General features: G+C 39.9%; 1 protein-coding gene across 14 annotated transcripts in view; it reads right to left on the bottom strand.

The window, feature by feature from the left end:
- Positions 1-19,024, bottom strand: part of MEF2C (myocyte enhancer factor 2C) — a 178,286-nt gene that overhangs the window by 156,668 nt on the left and 2,594 nt on the right. For 12 of the 14 annotated variants that reach the window (XM_044947313.2, XM_044947319.2, XM_044947321.2 and 9 more), the window contains exon 2: positions 3,060-3,146. The gene's annotated coding sequence lies outside the window, so the exon portion shown is untranslated. Of the gene's footprint in view, positions 1-3,059; positions 3,147-5,591; positions 5,760-19,024 lie in introns of those variants that run through there. The other 2 variants (XM_044947310.2, XM_044947311.2) reach the window with 2 other exon arrangements.

The raw sequence follows: 19,024 nt of genomic DNA, 5'->3' as shown, positions 1-19,024 counted from the left end.
AATACGCGGGGTTTCGGCCCCAAGAGGTTGGAGGGCTAGAAAGGGGGCCGAAATGCTTCTCAACTGGTAGTAATGTACAAAATGATAAACGCATGACCGGCATTTGAAATCTTGACTTCATCTCGGGGCCATGAACTTTCTAATCAGGTTGGAAATATTTACCGAGGAGGCAGCTTCCCCGGAGGTTCCCCCCGCCCCCCACCTCCCACAATCTCTCTTCCACACCTTAGACTGGATTTTCTTCAAGGCATTAACATGTAAACTAACCAACTTCCCAAATGCATTAGGCTTCCCTATCCGATAGCTGATGACTTCACTTATCCTGAAGAGTTTCAGCTGCACAGGAAGCAGCAATAGAGACTGATAAGGAAGATACTTGTGCTAAGGTTTAAGCACAGCAAACACTTTTCCTTATCCAAAAAAAAAAGGGGGGGGGTTAATAGTCAAGATTTAGGCAAGGTTACTAGAATTGAGCACCTCCTCTCCCTAGCCAATTACACCACGCCCAATTAAGCCAAAGATAAAATATACCAACTAGTCCACAAACCATGAAAAGATCAAATTACATGCCAGTAGAACTATGGACTATATAAAATGTTCAAACCAAATTAAAAAATTTTAATATCGTGAAAAGAAGGGAAAATACATTGGGGAAATTAAAATGTGGATGTACAAGAGTACACAATAACAGTATACTGAAATATCTAGCTAATTAAAGATATTTCCTCACTTAAAAAAAAATTCCTTTCAGCACTGTGTGTTTAACCCAATGACTAGATGCATTTCCCCTTAAGTTCTGCACTGTGCCTCTAGTCTATTTTAATACGTGAGGGCAGTGTGAATCAGAAAGCCTCCTGCTTCATTGTTGGGCTATTTGATCGGAGTAGCTTTTCTCACAAGAGTGGGTTCAACATTTAGGTGTCTGCCCCAAGGCTTCACTTGAAAGGGGAAGGTTGATTTTACAGGCAAGTACAACTAGCTCATCACCATTATGACTATCAACCCAGATAAGATGAATCTTTTGCTATTATTATAGGAGAGCATGGCAAACTGTCACAAAGCAAAAACCACCTGAAATACTATTATTTCTTGCAGATTAATACCTACAATATATTTGTTGGCCTGTTTGTTTTTCATCTGGCAAGTATGTTACTACCATGAATTTATTTTAATAATATGGCAGAGATAATCTATATCAGGTTTTAATGTAAGCTACAACTTCTAAAAAAATCCAAAAATATAAAGGTGCATTGACATTTTTGAGTATTAAGGTATGTCTATATATAGTGGTAAAAGGAAATTAATTTTTCCAGATTCACAAATGTCCTGACAAAACAAATTATTTGTAGGAACATTTGTTTATTGCATGATGTCTGAAATTAATGTAATGAAGTGTACCAGCTTATTTTATAGGAGCAAATAGACATAGGCAATAGATGATTTTTACCACAGTACACTTTAGTTTTATTTTCCTTAAAAAAGAAACTTTTTACCTTTTAACATTTTAAAGAATTATTTAATAACATTGTAACAAACCCCAAACTATCAACAATAATATAAGCATTCAAAGGTAGGTATAATCCCACGTTGTGGATAATTTGAAAATAAGATCTGGATTGATCTTATTTGAAAATAAGATCTGGAAAATAAGACCGCAATTGGCCTCTTAAAATATAGAATATTCCCCTCAGCAGATTTAGCTTCTTAATTATGTGTGACCCAAGTTAATATTAGCATGAGTTTCCTTCCCATGAGCCTTTACAGTTGAAATGGAACAGAAGAGGTTGTGCAGAAATACACAATGGAAGAAAGCCATCTGAGATTTAAAATTATTTACTGGTAATCCACAGAGTGGTTAATCCAAGGCGTGCTTTGTGTTCATCTTCAAATGCTTCTGAATTTTTTACCAAAATCATCCTCATTCTCGCCATCAAATGGCACTTTGCTAGGATCAAAATATTTTCTGGTGCAGGGAGGAGTCTGTCCTACGTGTTAACAGGCCTGGATTCTCTGGTTCAAGGTTTTTGCCTAACTAATGAGTGTGTCCTTTCTGGGCTTCAGTTTGCTTACACATTAAATGACTTCTCCAATCTATTCCAATTCTGTGATTGGAAAGTAGAAAATTCTTATATTCTTTAAGCGAATTGGAAGCTAGTAGCCTATCCTGTTACATAAAAGGTGATGATATTTCCTATAAGAGAAAATGATGTCTGGGATTGAGATACTATTTAAATCAGCTCACACCCTGTCCCCAGTCACCAAATATTGCTTTTAAAATAAGTATCATTAAGTGTTGTATTAAACATGTAAATATATATTAAGGTTTTTTTCCCCAAAAAATAACTGTTTAGCAATATATTTAAATAAAGTGCCACAGAAGGTACAGAAAGCATGACCCTCAGGATTTAATTCTAGTGAAAGCTCATTTCTAATTTCTGGTCAGGGTTGCATATCATCTCGCTCCACCCTCCATTCTTTATTAATTCCTACATTAAAACAGCAGTCTACCTGTACTCTGGGGCCTGCCTGCTTTTAAGCTTGGCCTACGCTGGGTGTAGCTCTTGAAGTGAGCTTTAAAAAATTATCCTAAAGTAAGCTGGGTGGTTGCCACAGCAACCCACCCTAAACTGAAGAAAGTCTATAGATTAATCTACCCCTCAATATTATTCAACTGTGTAGTATCTGTTCTTCAGCCAGAATACTTTCAACACAAACATGATTAACACAGAAGTTCAGATATAAAAAGTAGTAGGAAAGAAATTCCAAGCACATAAAAAATGTTATATTTTTTATAGTTACAGTAGATATGACATACATAACTTCCCCTGAAATGGATTCTTTGTAAAACAGACTTGTAAAGGTATGCCCTAAAAGGTGACATGTGAACTTTAAACGAAATGCTATGGTATTGCTATATAATAGATCACATAATGGTTATATAACACTCATCACTTTTATACATGTTTACAATATAAGTACCTAATGACAAAGAGTTTGGTGGTTTCATCTTTATGAATTTACTTTGTGATGGATGATAATAACAAATGTTAAGCACTCACCACATACACATACAGTCATTTGCCTTCCATTCTTCACTTCATCTCTTCATAGAAGTTACTTCACAGTTTGCAGCTCTTCTTTGGCACCTTAAAAATGCAAAAGTACAAGGTAAATAATTTTAAAAAATGTTAAAGAATGTTGATATTAAAATACATTCAAATTAATTTATTTCTGAAACTTCTAATCTGAAGAAACATTAATGTTAATTCTAATTTTAAACCAAATGAATGTGTATTGAATATAAAATAATTCAAATGACCATTAATTGTGACAATACTTATAACCTTTAACATAAATAGTTCCAAATAGATAAATATAAAAAATTCTTTAGGTACAGCTTTAGTTCATTGCATGGTATATACACCATATGGACTGCTTGTGATTGAGAAAATCTGCAATATAAAAAGGATTTGTTATTCCAAGCCAAGGTTTAATCATATCCTTTATCTCATATTTAAAGATTCAATATTTATCTTTATTTTAATATCTAATGAAGAATTACAAGGAAAAAAGTCAAATCCATCATATTCCAAGCTAACAAAATTTGTCAGGTTGGGATACTGAAGTTGCAAATAAAGTTGCTAAAAGGGCTTATTTTATATCCTTAAAGGCCAATTTTAATACTTTGGGATTAATGATGTGAATTTAGTACACAATGAATTCTATTACCAATAGTACCCAATCCTTCCAGTGTTTACCTGTACTGAGCTCAGACAAGTGCTCATGTATTCTGGTCTCTGAAGCCAGCTTTCAGTGACTCTGAGCACACAAATGACCTTTCCCTTGGCTTCAGAATGGGTCTGGTCTTCCCAACTGTGGGACAATGAAGGTCAATAACCATTTTCCCATTTGTATTAGCAAAAAGATTTTTTGTAGTCTGGAGTCATTAAGATTTATAAAGCCTCTATATTTGGGTTGACATCCTTAAGATTGATTTTTATTTTTAAGTTGCTTCACAGTCAAGGAGAAATGAAGAATTTTGACCACTTTTATTTCAGAGGTGTTAGCTCAGTTTAGTCTTTTAGACTCAAGTCCATAGTGAGTTAGTTTCAACTTGGTAGTACCCGGTGACCTGGCGAATTCCCTTTCTTCAGCTCTGCTTGGTTTTTAAAGTCTATTAAGTAGGAATCATAATACACATCTCCCAGGGCCTTTTCACCTTACAGAAATGCAATCTCCATGAAATAATGTCTGAAAGATATGTTAAGGCTTTTAAAAATGCCACTACAATTATGATACATTTCTTCCTTTTCCTGGCTCAGTATGCCCAAATAAGGCTTGATCACAAATTTGCTTGCGAATGTGTAGTTCATTAAAAAAGTATCCATATGCATGGCTAAATTTAATAGACTTTACCTTTTACTTACAAAATTGTTAAATGTTCTTCGGAACATTGAATTCTATTCCATTTCTTGAAATATCACAGAAACCTTCAATTCAAAGAATGGATTTTCACACTTCCCCTTTTAACTTTTTTTTTTCTTCTAGATACCCGTGTGCCCTTTAATTTTAAAAAGATCTTTACCGGGGGTAGGGATGGGGGTGAAAAATACCGCCCTGCGTTTTTGGTGCCCACTTCTTTGTCTGGGGAATGGCAAGAAGGGGACTGGGATCCCGTACCCAAGAGCCCCTTTTAAAGACCCAGACCGGGGACGCCTCTGGTTTCAGCAGCTCCCTCCGCTGAGTTATTGATTGCAGGCAGCAGCAGTCCCTCAGGTTGATTTGTGTGGAAAGTGAATCCTCGCTGGATAGGCGTTCAGCAGAGGCGCCGCAGCCGCAAAGCCAGCCAATTATTGCCGGTCCTCCCCTCCAACCCCGCGCTCACTACCTACACACTCCTTGCTGTGTCAGTCTCCACTTCCCCCCTACCCACGATCCACCCCCCCTCCCCGCGCGGACGGAGCCGAGGGGGCGGTGGGGGGGGGGGGGGGTGCTCCCTCCCCTGGAGCGTTTCTAGAGCTCGGAGGCAGCTCGCAGGGGGTGAGTGCGCCACGTGCGAGCGCCCCGGGCGAGCAGGAGGCAGGCTCCGGCCCTTCTGGGGGCCTGCTGGGCCTGGGCGCGCGGATGGGGAGCTCGGCGGGGCGTGCATCGGGTGGCGTCTAACAGCGGGGCCGTCCGGGCTGGGGTTGGGGGGGTTAGGGAGGGGGGCAGGCAGAGGGCCGGTAGCTGGGTGAGGAGGCCACGTTTCGGGCTCCGGGAATGGAGGAGGACGCAGACGCTGGTGGGGTGGGTTTTGCAATCGAGGGGGGAGCGGTGGCGGCGTCAGCAGAGTTGCCCTGCTGGTCTGGGATGGGGACCTGGAGGTATTTACCCTGGGTGGGCGAGGGACAGCCCCGCAGACTTTTCGGGGCGCGCTCCGAGCCCGGCACTGGGCGAGCCAACCCACGCACGTGCACAAAGCGCTGGCACGCGGTCGGCGGCGCCGGCGGCCGGAGCGCTCCAACCCTGGGCGAGCCCGGGAGAGCGACCGCGTGGTGCGCGCCGGTCGGGCCGCCGCCCGGTTCCCGCGGCAGCCCCGCCTGCTTTCTCACCTGGCACGCAGACAGGAAAAGGACGGGGTCCCCGAGGTGGATTTTTTTTTTTTTTTAAGCTCACGTTCTCGGGGGTCCAAAGGACCGTTTTAAAAGATGAACAACCAACCATTGGCTTTAGCAGGGAAGCTGCCTCAGTGCATGCGTTCGCATCTTGGCCAGAGAAAGGCCACCAGCTAGCTACAAGGAGAAATGGGATACGAGGGAGAAAACGCAAACACAAAACCCCCTAAATGTTCTTCCCCCTTTCTTCTCTCTTTACTGGTTTGCACGTGAGAACCGTGCGGGGATCGCTTGGCTAATTATCATCACGAAATGGAAATACCTGTGCTGTGTTTTGATCTGTCCGTGGAGCTCTGGGAAGATAACGTGCTCCAAAGTCATGGTGGAGTGCCTGGCTGTGTCAATCAAAGGTGTAGAATGTTTGTCTTGTCACGCCCTTGAAGCTATAAGCGGCCACCAATATGGCAGCCCCGGGCGCATGGGGTTCTTTCAGTTAATTAAACTTATATAAAATTTAAAATCAGCTCTTCAGATACACTAGTCACATTTTGGGTGCTCACTAGTGGCTACCCTACTTGACTGCCAGAGGTTGACCGTTTCCATCAGTACCTAAAGTTCTGTTGGAATGTGCGGCTGTAGAGTTTTAAATGAATATTGGTAAAAGAAAGAACCTGCTTTATGACACAAGTCAGATTTTAGGACACTCTTGGCATTTGTGTTTCTTGGCACTAGTGTGAAAAGTTGTAAAGTCAGAGTTTCAGTATCTTCCTGCTGAAAGAGGTCTTAGGAAACACTTAACAGTAATTTTTTACAGAGAAGGGAAGGTAGATGTGTGCCCCCAAATCATGACATCAATTTGGAAAGAAGATAAGGTCACCTGACAAGGTATAGTACACTTTCTGCCAGACCAGGCCCATTGCCTGGAGTTGGTGAGGCAAATTAACTCGACAGAATGGTGACCTGATGGAGGATTTTAGACACGAATACCCTTTTACAAGAGCAAAATATTTCTAAGTATTGTTCCAAGAAGAAATTCCATTTAATAAAGAATAAAGTGTGTGAGAGTAAGTAGGGAATAACACTATCTCTCAAGCTAAAAATGTATTATTGGCAGTGTCAGGGATTACATATAATGCTTTTTTAAAGAGGCTAATTGGTATAACATTGTGATTAGTTGTACTTAAAAATTCTGAAGAAATGGAATTATCTTTTTAAAGTAATAGCTAAAAGCACTCTTAAGGTCAGGGAAGAAGATATGATATAAAGTGAGAATTGTTAGCAAAGCATAATCTTTCTCATTCAATGAGGGTATTATCAAATACATTGATTATGTCTTAGACTCATATCACTAGCATGGCATTTGATTTGAAGTGTATGTAACATGAACAAAACCTAATTACAAATTACAGTATTTGAGAGATGGAAGACAAAACATCATACAGATTTAGAGGCAAAGCACAAACTTTCTAACTTCATTGCTTTGGTTGGTTGGTTTTGCCATGATTATCCCCTATGTTTCTTACTGTTATTTCAGGGTGAAATGTTGGTATTAATTTTGGTCGTTTATGGTAATTACCTTTTAAGTTAAGCTGACTCATTTGAAAAGACTCTGATGTTGGTAAAGATTGAAGGCAGGAGGAGAAGGGGATGACAGGATGAGATGGTTAGATGGCATCACCGACTCAATGGACGTGAGTTTGAGTAAGCTCTGGGAGTTGGTGATAGACAGGGAGGCCTGGTGTGCTGTGGTTCATGGGGTCTCAAAGAGTTGGACACGACTGAGCAACTAAACTGAACGGAAGGACCCCTAAGATTTCAGATGAGTACTCATGAGTGATAGCTAATTTTTAAAAAATAACAAAATGTTTTTTAAAGCTTGAATTTCTCCTGAGCTGATGTGTATTTGAATTGTTGTCTTACTTCTTTTATTAATTTACCATTTGCATGTGGTTCATGGTAGAAAGCGTTCTTCCTAGTCTCCTGAAATCTGATAGCCTAAGAGAAAATCTTGTGAATTCTTTAAGTGCTTGCAGTGTGCTAGAAACTTCAACCTCTCCATGGCTGACTTACTGAAAAGGCTAGTCTGGCTAGGGAGAATATATGTGACCAAAAGATAATTGGCTCTATCCTATGGGAACTGTATAGTTATACACAACTTATTGAACTACCCTTTGCCTCAGTTTCCTCATGGATAAAATATAGAACAGAAAGTGCTACCCTCAAAACTTTGTTACGAGCATTCAGCAAGAAATTCAGTGTGAAGCACAGAGCTGGGAAAGTGGTCAACTACAGTAAAAGTTAGCCATTCTTATTCTCCAGCAAAGAATTTTTACTTCTCCACCATTGAGTTTCATTTTCACCCATCCCGGGTAGTCGCACTAGAAAAAGTTGGAGAAGTAGGTTGTCATAAGGCTGAGGATTAGTTCTGGATAAGCTCTGTTTGTGAATTTTGCCTTTAAGAGATAGAGATCTTTTTAATCCTAAAAGTTCCTGACTCAGCGGCTGTAGGTGGCTTTATTTCCCTTTCACAGGCATCCTGAGAGATGCTTCCTTATGCTTGTTAGCGGCTTGGTTGTTGAAAAGGCACTGGAAACTCCAAGTCCATCCTCTGTTCACCCTGGTTGACCTTTTTATGCTATTGTCAGCCAAGAAAACATTGATATCTTCGGTCTCCCACTAGCTTGAATTCTTCAGGGCAGAGCCTGCTCAGATTATCTCCTGAGGTCATTCCAAATGTCTGATGGCCATCTATGGCAGCAGGGCTGGGTGGAGGCCTGCCGGGAAGGAGGAGCCCGTGGAATGTCTAATGGTGCCTTCTATTCAAGTAGAAGAACTACTCGAAGTAGTTCCCTGTTGGACTCATGATCAACTTTACAGCTGTATCTAGGAGACTGTTTTCCACTTCTTGAAAAACAGAAACCATAGCATTTTGCATTTTTTGTTTGTTTAATAAAGTCCCACTTGGGATGTGTATGATTCCTATTGATGTCATGATAGGTATAAATATGGACTACAGGAAAAAAACAGACTAAAGATCATTAATACACAGTTTATATCTGGTATTCATGTTAGCTGTCCTCATCAAGAACACCAAGTTAAGGGGAAAGATTCTTGAAAGGACAGAATAAAGCTACCACAGTACCTTGTTTCCTCTCTCTAGATAATTTTCTGAATGATGGTTTTTTACTTAGCTGGAAACTTAAAAAATTATTTCTAAAATATTTCATTTATAAGCTAAAATTTCAAACCAAACCAAACTATAAAATTGTATTTTTTCAAGAATGCAAGATCATGCATAGATATATATGTTTGCAATACTCAGTAGATTTAAAAACAAAAAGTTGCATATTAAATCTATATTTCAGTTTACTAGAGAAAGAATTAATTTGCGTTATTTGGGATGCAATCTCTCTATTTTGGCATATGATGAGAACTGAAAGTAAAATGCAATAAAACTTTGAAATTTAAGTTAGTGATTAAAACCAGTTTGTTTTTACCAGTGGATACTAGTTCACTGGGACTCACTAGTTTCCGGTGGCTCAGTGGTAAAGAATCTGCCTGCCAGTGCAAGAGACATGTGTTCAATCCCTGGGTCTGGAAGATCCCCTGGAGGAGAAAATGGCAACCCACTCCAGTATTCTTGGCTGGGAAATCTCATGCACATAGGAGCCTTACAGGCTACAGAGTCGCAGAAAGAGTCGGACATGACTTAGTCACTAAATAACAACAACTAGTTCATTGAGTCAAAGATCCAAACCAAAGAGGTCTAATATCTTATTGAAAATTTTTAAAATGAATTTGTAGCTAAATATTTCTATATCAATAATATTCAGATTTGTAATACAAATGTATTTGTAGTATATGTACAAAAATATTACTATCTGTTTAGAATGTGGGTGGGGCTTCCCTAATAGCTCAGTTGGTAAAGAATCTGCCCATAATGCAGGAGACCCTGGTTCAATCTCTGGGTTGGGAAGATCCCCTGGAGAAGGGAAAGGCTACCCACTCCAGTATTCTGGCCTGGAGAATTCCATGGACTGTGTAGTCCATAGGGTCTCGAAGAGTCGGACACAAATGAGCAACTTTCACTTAGAATGTGGGTTGAAATAAGTTCACAGTGCATAATGACCATTCATTACTTATCAGTTTTGGATCAATACTGAATTAACTCCTTTATAAACTTTTTCTTTTTATCTAAATAACAGTTTCTTAGAAGGTACTACTATTCTCCCATTTTATACATGTTTAAAACTGAAGCTTAGAGAGGTAATGTTACTTGCCCCAAGTCTCATAACTCTTAAGTGCCAGACAAAGGACGTGAAACTATGTTGGTTTGTTTCCAATAGATGTCTTTCTATTATAAGCCCAATAGGGCTTCCCTAGTGGCTTAGACGGTAAAGCGTCTGTCTATCTGCAGTACAGGAGACACGGGTTCGATCCCTGGGTTGGGAAGATCCCCTGGAGAAGGAAATGGCAGCCCACTCCAGTATTCTTGCCTGGAAAATCCCATGGACTGCGGAGCCTGGTAGGTTACCGTCCATGGGGTCGCAAAGAGTCGGACACAACTGAGCGACTTCACTTTCACTTTCACAGTGCTTACTGCTTCATTATACTCATAAACCTTTGCTCACTTATAGGGATGATGAGAGCAGGGCATGATATAATTGACACTTTTTCCCAACCAGAAAATATTTTACAAATATGTATCTAACCCTGTGTCATCCTCTTCAAGATAGATGCCTTAGGAGGTTATTTGCTTATTTCAGTGATGAAGGCTCAACAGAAATATCCTTAGGAATTTGCTCTGCAGTCTTAACAGTCTGATTGTTAGCAAATCATTATCATTAAGGATGAATTTGTTGCTGAAACTAAATCCAAACCAAATGTAATGAACAAGGTGCTTGATAGAAACTATGATATGATTATAAAGCACCAGGTTATTTGATATATGATATTGGTGTCCTAAATTGACACTAATCGCAGATACAAAAGGGAAATTTCAAGGGTGTCCCTTATATAAATGTGGTATAGCCTTTAAGGAGACATTTTGGTGAGTAACACTCAGGAAAGATCTGATCATTTTTTTAAAAAGTCAGCTTCACTAATGAAAAGTTGTGCATCAATGTATGAACATTATGGGAAATACCTTTTCGGAGAATGTATGACAGGAAAGGGTAAATCAGAGACCCTGGGTTAGAATCCAGGCTCAGACACTGAGTAACCATCTGACCTTAATTTTCTAAATGTCCTCATTGTGAAATGGGGAAAGTGATGGGAACTTCCTAGATGGGAAGAGGGAATTTTGCTGACAAGAGTACATGAAATTGGTTTTCTGTAACCACTTAGTGCTTGGCATATAGAAAATGCTCAATAAATGTTAGCTATCGTTATACTGTTCACTTTTATGGGCTATCCATATTCCTGAAAAACATCTCAGTGTCTGTTATCTTAAAATTTTAGAAGACCACTTCTTTTCTTTCAGCTTCCATGTTTCAAAGCAATTTTATTTCATATTAGAGCATTTCATATTTGAAATAAATATAGAACCTATTTGGGCTTCCCAGGTGGCGCTAGTGATAAAGAACCTGTTTCCAATGCAGAGACATAAGAGATGCGGGCTTCAGTCTCTGGGTGGGAAAGATCCCAGGGAGGAGGGCATGGCAACCCCCTCCACTGTTCTTGCCTGGAGAATCCCATGGACAGAGGAGACTGACAGGCTACAGTCCATGGGGTCAGAAAGAGTTCAACACAACTGAAGTGACTTAGCACACATGCATAAAACGTATTTATGACCATATGTTGATCAAACCAATATACATTATATCAAGAAGTCTGATGTTTTGGGATGACCAATTTATATTATCCTCATCAGTGTTCCATGTAATATTCTTCTTGGAGACTTTTATTTTGTATTCATACTTGACTTTAGCAGACTTATGGAGATATATATCCATTTGCCCAGAGTAAGGCTACATCGAGCTTCTCTCATAGCTTAGTTGGTAAAGAATCTGCCTGCAATGCAGGAGACCTGGGTTCGATTCCTAGGTTGGGAAGATCCCCTGGAGAAGGAAATGACAATCCACTTCAGTATTCTTGCCTGGAAAATCCCATGGGCAGAGGAGCCTGGCGGGCTACAGTCCATGAGGTTGCAAGAGTTGGACACAACTTAGCAACTAAACCACCACCACCACCAAGGCTACATCAGAATAATCAGACATCTTCTAAATTGCTTATTGATGACATGATCTTACTCTGCAATTTAAGGAAACTTAGCATAAATATGTAGAATATTATGCTATTAAGTATAGCATACTCTTGCCTGGAAAATCCCATGGACAGAGGAGCCTGGTAGGCTGCAGTCCATGGGGTCACTAAGAGTCGGACACAGCTGAGCGACTTCACTTTCACTTTTCACTTTCCTGCATTGGAGAAGGAAATGGCAACCCACTCCAGTATTCTTGCCTGGAGAATCCCAGGGACGACGGAGCCTGGTGGGCTGCCGTCTATGGGGTCGCACAGAGTCGCCACGATTGAAGCGACTTAGCATAGCATAGCATAGCAATATTACTATATTTATTATAGATATGCTTCCTGTTCAAGCTGAATTTTTAAGTCCTTTCAGATCAATACTCTCTGCGTGGTGTAGGCAATTGGTGAGGCTGCTGAGACTTGTCTCTGTCTCCCTGCTTCCCTCTACTCACCTTCAGCCTGTCCTCCTTTGCCCTCTGGCATGCTTCGCTCACCCAGCAGCACTGCTTAAAATCAATAATAGCTCTTTATTGAGCGCCCCTATCTCCTCACGGCCTCTCCCTGATGTGACCCACGAGGTCCTTTCCTTTCCTCAGAAGCCTCCAGGATTCTCCTGGCCTCTGGTCTACCAGAGGAGCCAGGCACTCCAACCCCACTCCCTCGGTGACGCAGTAACAATGCCTTGCTACTCCTTTCAATGAACTTCTCTTCCAGAGTTTTCTGCAAAAGGTTCAAAATCCAAAGGAGTATCCATGATGACTGAGATTCCACAGATGCCCTGCCGTGTTGGTCTGGAGATGCTTCGGGGAGGAGACTCTGAGTACGTCTCCCGTTTGTTTGCTGACAGAGACGTGTCCTGAGTGCAGGTCAGTGGGCAGCCTGGCTCTCACTTGAGGAAGAAATTTTACTGTTTTTGAAAAGGTTGGAATTGAAAAACACGTTGTCTGTCAGCAGAATATCTTGATGCTTGAGAATTTGCCTGCTTACTATTTAAAATAAAAAAACAGCACTCTCTGGTTCCTGCTGCTCCGCTCACCTCTTCTGTCCCCTCTTTGTACACGGTTGCTGCGTGTGCCGTGGCCACAGCCTACTCTGTGGTTCCTCAGTCTCACCCTGTGTGCACTCCCTTTTGTTCCCACTCCAACAGCTCCCAGAGGTGTAATTAGTGAGTATTCTTCCAGGAACATCTTGAAGGAGATATAAGAACTCTGTGTTAAGAATAGTGCTGCTTCCTGGATGAAGGGAAGAATTTGGTAGGGTTGGGGAGAGGTACAAGGTTGGAGGGGAAAATGCATTCTGCCCTTTCTCTCCTCTACAAAATCCCTGATAAAGCCTCTTACTATGTGCAGAGGTGGGGCACGTAAATTAAATATTTCTCAACCTTGTATAGCACTAAACCTGTAAACATGGAACATCCATATCAAATCAGATCACTTTATTCAGAAACAAAATATTCTAAGTAAAAGATTTTTAACACTACTTAAAGTGGGGCACTAAGAAACATTCTTGAAAAAGGCAATGGCACCCCACTCCAGTACTCTTGCCTGGAAAATCCCATGGACTGAGGAGCCTGGTAGGCTGCAGTCCCTGGGGTCGCGAAGAGTCAGACACGACTGAGCGACTTCACTTTCACTTTTCCCTTCCATGCATTGGAGAAGGAAATGGCAACCCACTCCAGTGTTCTTGCCTGGAGAATCCCAGGGATGGGGGAGCCTGGTGGGCTGCCGTCTGTGGGGTCGCACAGAGTCGGACACGACTGAAGCAACTTAGCAGCAGCAACAAGAAACATTCTACAATTTTTGTGTTCCTTTTGGCTCCTTTAAGAATGACTAAATAGCCAATTGATAGATATACTCCCATTTTTTACATTTCCTTCCCTTTCTCTCTTTCCTTTTGTCTTTCCTTCATCTTTTCTGCTCCATCTTTTTATTGTCAGCTGTTTGTTTTTTATTTTCAGTTGTAAACTCAGTAAAGCGTCCTACCATGGCTGGCTATTAATCAGATTTTTTTCATTGCTTTGGAAAACTGCATTTTTTGTTTCAGAACCATAGGATTTCATTAATAATATGTTCTATTTATCTGAATCACTCCAAAATAAAATACTGCTAACAAAGCTGCATATTTCCTAAACAACCTGTGATGTATACGATAGGCAATATGGTCATAGAAGAATTTCTATGATTATTTTTATTAATCACTATAATTGCTCTTTGATTACAATGATGATTAACTCACAGCAAATAAATCACATGCTTATCTTGTTTATCTAGTATTTGTGTTCATCCATCCACACGTCCTCACCTCACTCTTATGTAGCTCTGAGGTTCTGGTTGGTGTAGCCGATGGCAAAAAAAATGACACACACACGGGAGAATAAAGCTTGTGGTTTCCTTACATTATAGCTAGGCTGTAAACTGTTAAACTTCGTAGGTCAGTGGTGATTAACTGAGTATTCCAAAACTTGAATGTCTGTGCCTACACATTTATAATAACCACTGTCTGTGCTGTTTATGACTTTCCTGAAGAGTTAGTTCAAGCCATTTTTCATATTTCAAGCTATACTATCAAGTGCCTGAAACTTAAGTAGAACTTGAGAATGACTTTGGGCTTATTCACTGCTGCTGCTGCTGAGTCACTTCAGTCGTGTCCGACTCTGCAACCCCATAGACGGCAGCCCACCAGGCTCCCCCGTCCCTGGGATTCTCCAGGCAAGAACACTGGAGTGGGTTGCCATTTCCTTCTCCAATGCATGAAAGTGAAAAGTGAAAGTGAAGCCGTTCAGTCATGTCCGACCCTCAGCGACCCCATGGACTGCAGCCTACGAGGCTCCTCCGTCCATGGGATTCTAAATTTCATCATTTGCCAATGCACATAAAAATAATTAAACTTTTTAAGCACAATTATATCAGATAGTAAATAACAATGTGCGTGTAACATCTGTACCTGTTTCCATGTGTTCACTTTGATCATTCAGGTCTTGAGATCCCTAAGTTCTAGTTTTTCTGCTACCATTGAGCAGGAGAATTGACCCTCTTTAAGAAGAGAAGGCTGTGGTAAGGACTGAACAATTTAGTACAGAGAACAGCTTAGCAGAATGCCCAGATTTCTGGGCCCCACTTCAGGCCCACAAGGCCTCAATCACAGGAATCAGCGTTTTAACTAGCTCCTCCAGTATCTCTTATGTACATTTTGTTTGCAATCTACTGCTTGAATGTGCATGCGTGCTCAGTCGTGTCTGACTCTTTGTGACCCCATGGGCTGTAGCCCTTCAGGCTCCTCTGTCCATGAAATTTTCCAGGCAAGAATATTGGAGTGGGTTGCCATTTCCTTCTCCAGGGACTGCTTGAATGTAGGGGTGAGCATAAAATCTGCAAAGACCTAATCCTATAATCTTACCTTTTCTCTATTATTCATTTCTGGCCTCCCAACTTAAATTTTATGAAACTTTCTAAGTTAGTGAATGCCTTTCAAAATAGTAAGAATGAGAGTTCAAAATGGTACCGATTTTTTCCATCACCTGTCTTGGTTCATATTATAAACAAATGAAAAAAACATGCCACATGTATTCTACCCATGTTAGTTAGAAAATTGGTTGAGCCATTCAGCTCAGTTCAGTTCAGTCGCTCAGTCGTGTCCGACTCTTTGCGACCCCATAAATCGCAGCATTCCAGGCCTCCCTGTCCATCACCAACTCCTGGAGTTCACTCAAACTCACGTCCATCGAGTCTGTGATGCCATCCAGCCATCTCATCCTCTGTTGTCCCCTTCTCCTCCTGCCCCCAATCCCTCCCAGCATCAGAGTCTTTTCCAATGAGTCAACTCTTCGCATGAGGTGGCCAAAGTACTGGAGTTTCAGCTTTAGCATCATTCCTTCCAAAGAACACCCAGGGACTGATCTCCTTTAGAATGGACTGAACCATATGTGGACCTAATTTTCCTAATTTTCTGTACACTTCTTCATCTTTACTTATCGAAGGGGAAGTGCTTATTTTTCTTGGGTGGAGTATGTTCTTGGGATCCCAGAATCTCAGCAAAACTGGTAAAATGAGTTCTGGCTCCAGGAACCTCTACCTTTAGTGACAACTGGCTGGCAAACACATGCCTGCTTCAGTGACCACCAGCTGCTGTAAGCCCAGATTCCCTATGCCCAGGGCCAGCGTTGTTCTTGATCATGTAAGAAATGTGACTTTTCCTGAAAGAAGCTTGCAATCAATACAAATGTCCCTTACTTCCTCCTAATTACCTCTGTCTGCCGAGCCATCAGGAGAAACCTTTACAACAATGGCTTCCGAGGCCACACAGGGATCCACATTCCCAGGCTTTTAACTTCTCTCCATACCCAGCTGCTGCCATTAGCCTCTCTTGGACATAGATATTTTTAACACTTCAGATTAGAGGGGGGGCCTCTACCATGCCTGTTTCTTGTACCAGTGTTTTTCTGACACAAACAGACATATTCATGTGCTGGCTTACATTTTTTTTTCCATTAAAAAAAGTCTCCCTATTGCATAGCACAGGGAACTATATTCAGTTTCTTGTTGTAACCTATAATGGAAAAGAATCTTTCAGATTCTTTTTCAAAGAATATACATATATGTATATATATGTATGTATAACTGAATCACTTTGCTGTACACTTGTAATTAACAGAACATTGTAAGTCAACTATACTTCAATTACAAAAAAAGAATAGGAAAAAAAGGGTCCCATTTTATAAAACTGTAAACGTTAAATGAACATTAAGTCCTTTGTGTCAGCTCAGGCCTATAGAACACACTGAAAAATTCAAAGCTATGTGTGATAATATCATCCCTGGGTAAGACCTTGCATGTTTTGTTACCAGAGTACCCAAGTGGGAAAAATATAGCCAACTGAACAGTAGTGTATTACAAAGTGATTTTGTTTTGCCTGCTGATTTCATAGGTTAATATTGGTGTTTTAATTATTTGGAATGCTGAAATTGTGGGCTACTTACAGCAATAGGGAGAGGGCAGGGCAAGCCATTGCCAACAGGAACCCACCAATATGGCCTAGAATCCTTTTGGGATGTGCAGCAGAGGAAACCCCTTCTGTTTAAAAACTAAAACTTCCTTTCCTGCGATTTACACATAGCCCAGCGAAGAGTCTCATCCATTCCAATTACAAAATTACTAAGCAGTGAAACAGAGACAGCTCAGCTGCCTGCTTCTACTCTGGGTGGACAACAGTCTTCAGCTCTAAGGAGAAAACATTTATGATCCTTAAAAGGCAGACGAGGGATAATCTATCACCCTTACTAACAGCCCTTTGAGATGCAGGGGAATGATAATTCATTTGAAAGTCTAGGGATTTTGCATATTTTGCTTTGACACCCTTGTCTTTCCCAATTCTTAGGAATGGATATTATTTACTGATTATTTTGCTTGCAATTGATTTGCATACTGTTATTGCCTATTGTTAAATGGTTTGCTGATTAATGACTAATGTTGATTTGGACTAAATGTAATAGAATAAGCAGATTCATTTGTAAATTTAGATATATAATTTAGTTGCTAAATGGTATCATAGAGCTGTTGGAGATTATTTTAGACTAATTCCTTGCAGGAAAACCCTGTCCACAGTTTCCTCCCATATCTGATATCAATGTTTTAAGTCCCCCCCCACCCACAACTCCTTTTAAAAAAAATTCATTTCCGTGTGTGGATTTTAAAGCAGACACTTCTCAAAGGTAAATATTTCTTCAAAGCCCAGGGTTAACATAAATTATTTTATATTTAGAACATGGTAGATATATTCTAAACAATTTCTATTCTGAAGGGTCAGAAAACATTTGACTATATCCTCATGTCTGTGAATCAGTGTATTGTGCAGCATTATAAAAACTCATAGCAATATTACTTTTTATTAATATAATTATATGAATAAATACAAAACACTCATGTTAATACAGGATTATTGAGTTATAGAATTTCTTAGCTGTTAGAAAACACTTGCTGATGAGGCCTCTTGGGTCCAGAGAAGTTTAGTAATTAACACACATATACACACACCATCTAGTCAGTTGTTGAGTCAGTTATGTGAACCATTTAATATATTCTTCTCTTGAGTATTCTATTATACAAATGCTTATTCTTTATTATATTTGGTATTTTTAATTATCCCCTAATACATAAGAAATTTTCAACCTGAACTTTTCGTTTCTACATTCACCTTCTCAACATTTATGCTGCCATTGATTGATTATATTTTACTTCTGCTTTTTCATAAGCACCATAAACATTTTCAGTTTAGAAATCAATTTAAATAATAAAGAGAATCTAAAAAAGAATTTATACCATAGATATTTTAATGTGTTTATGCTATTTTATTAAACTACATTTTAATATGCTCTGATAAAACTGTATCTCTCGCGTAAGGTATTAAATTTGGTAACTGAAAATGGTTCTCCAAAGGAATGTAAGTCACATTAATTTTTCATGTATACTTTTTAAACTTATAGTTTGACAGTCCACATGTTTAAGTCTAACAGAAGAAAACAAAAATCACTGGATATGAAGTTATGAGACAGACCCAAGTCTACATCTACATCCTCAAGGTTGGTGACCTTGGATAAATTTCATTTTTGTGCTTCTGTTTCATTTTCTTTAAAATGAGTAGTTGAAAGCTTCAAAGACTCAAAGATTTCATGAGCTTAAAAGAAGATTGATTGAAAGAAATGCATGGCCATTATTACCTCGCTGCTCAGTTTATTCATGGACACATACTTGTTACATACATCTGAAGTTTCCTTAAGAAAATGAACTCTGTGGATGTGATACTTGGCCATTGAGAGAAGTGGAATAAATAAGAAAAAGAAGGGGGAACAAGTTAGTGACAAAGGAGCCGTGGTAAGCAATTAAAATGATTCCTCTTTTACTTCTTTATATCTACAGTCTAGTTATTCCTATTGGAAAACCTACTGGCACCAGGTAATATCAACAGGGATGAGTAATATGTAATTTTTATCTTTACTGGGTTACATTTGGCCCACAGACAGTTGACAGTTGTCAGTCAGGTGGCTGGTCAATGAGGAGATACATATAAAGCTGCCAAAGTATTTTTGTTTCTTTAAATACTTCCAAGTAAACCATTTTAGCTGAAAACTTCTTTGTCCTGTAATTAAATAGATTGATATTCAGAATATGACTTATTGAAGTTATTTG

Source organism: Bubalus bubalis, chromosome 9 (genome assembly GCF_019923935.1).
Source record: "Bubalus bubalis isolate 160015118507 breed Murrah chromosome 9, NDDB_SH_1, whole genome shotgun sequence".
Taxonomy (NCBI): domain Eukaryota; kingdom Metazoa; phylum Chordata; class Mammalia; order Artiodactyla; family Bovidae; genus Bubalus; species Bubalus bubalis.
This window is presented reverse-complemented; position numbering and strand designations above follow the sequence as displayed.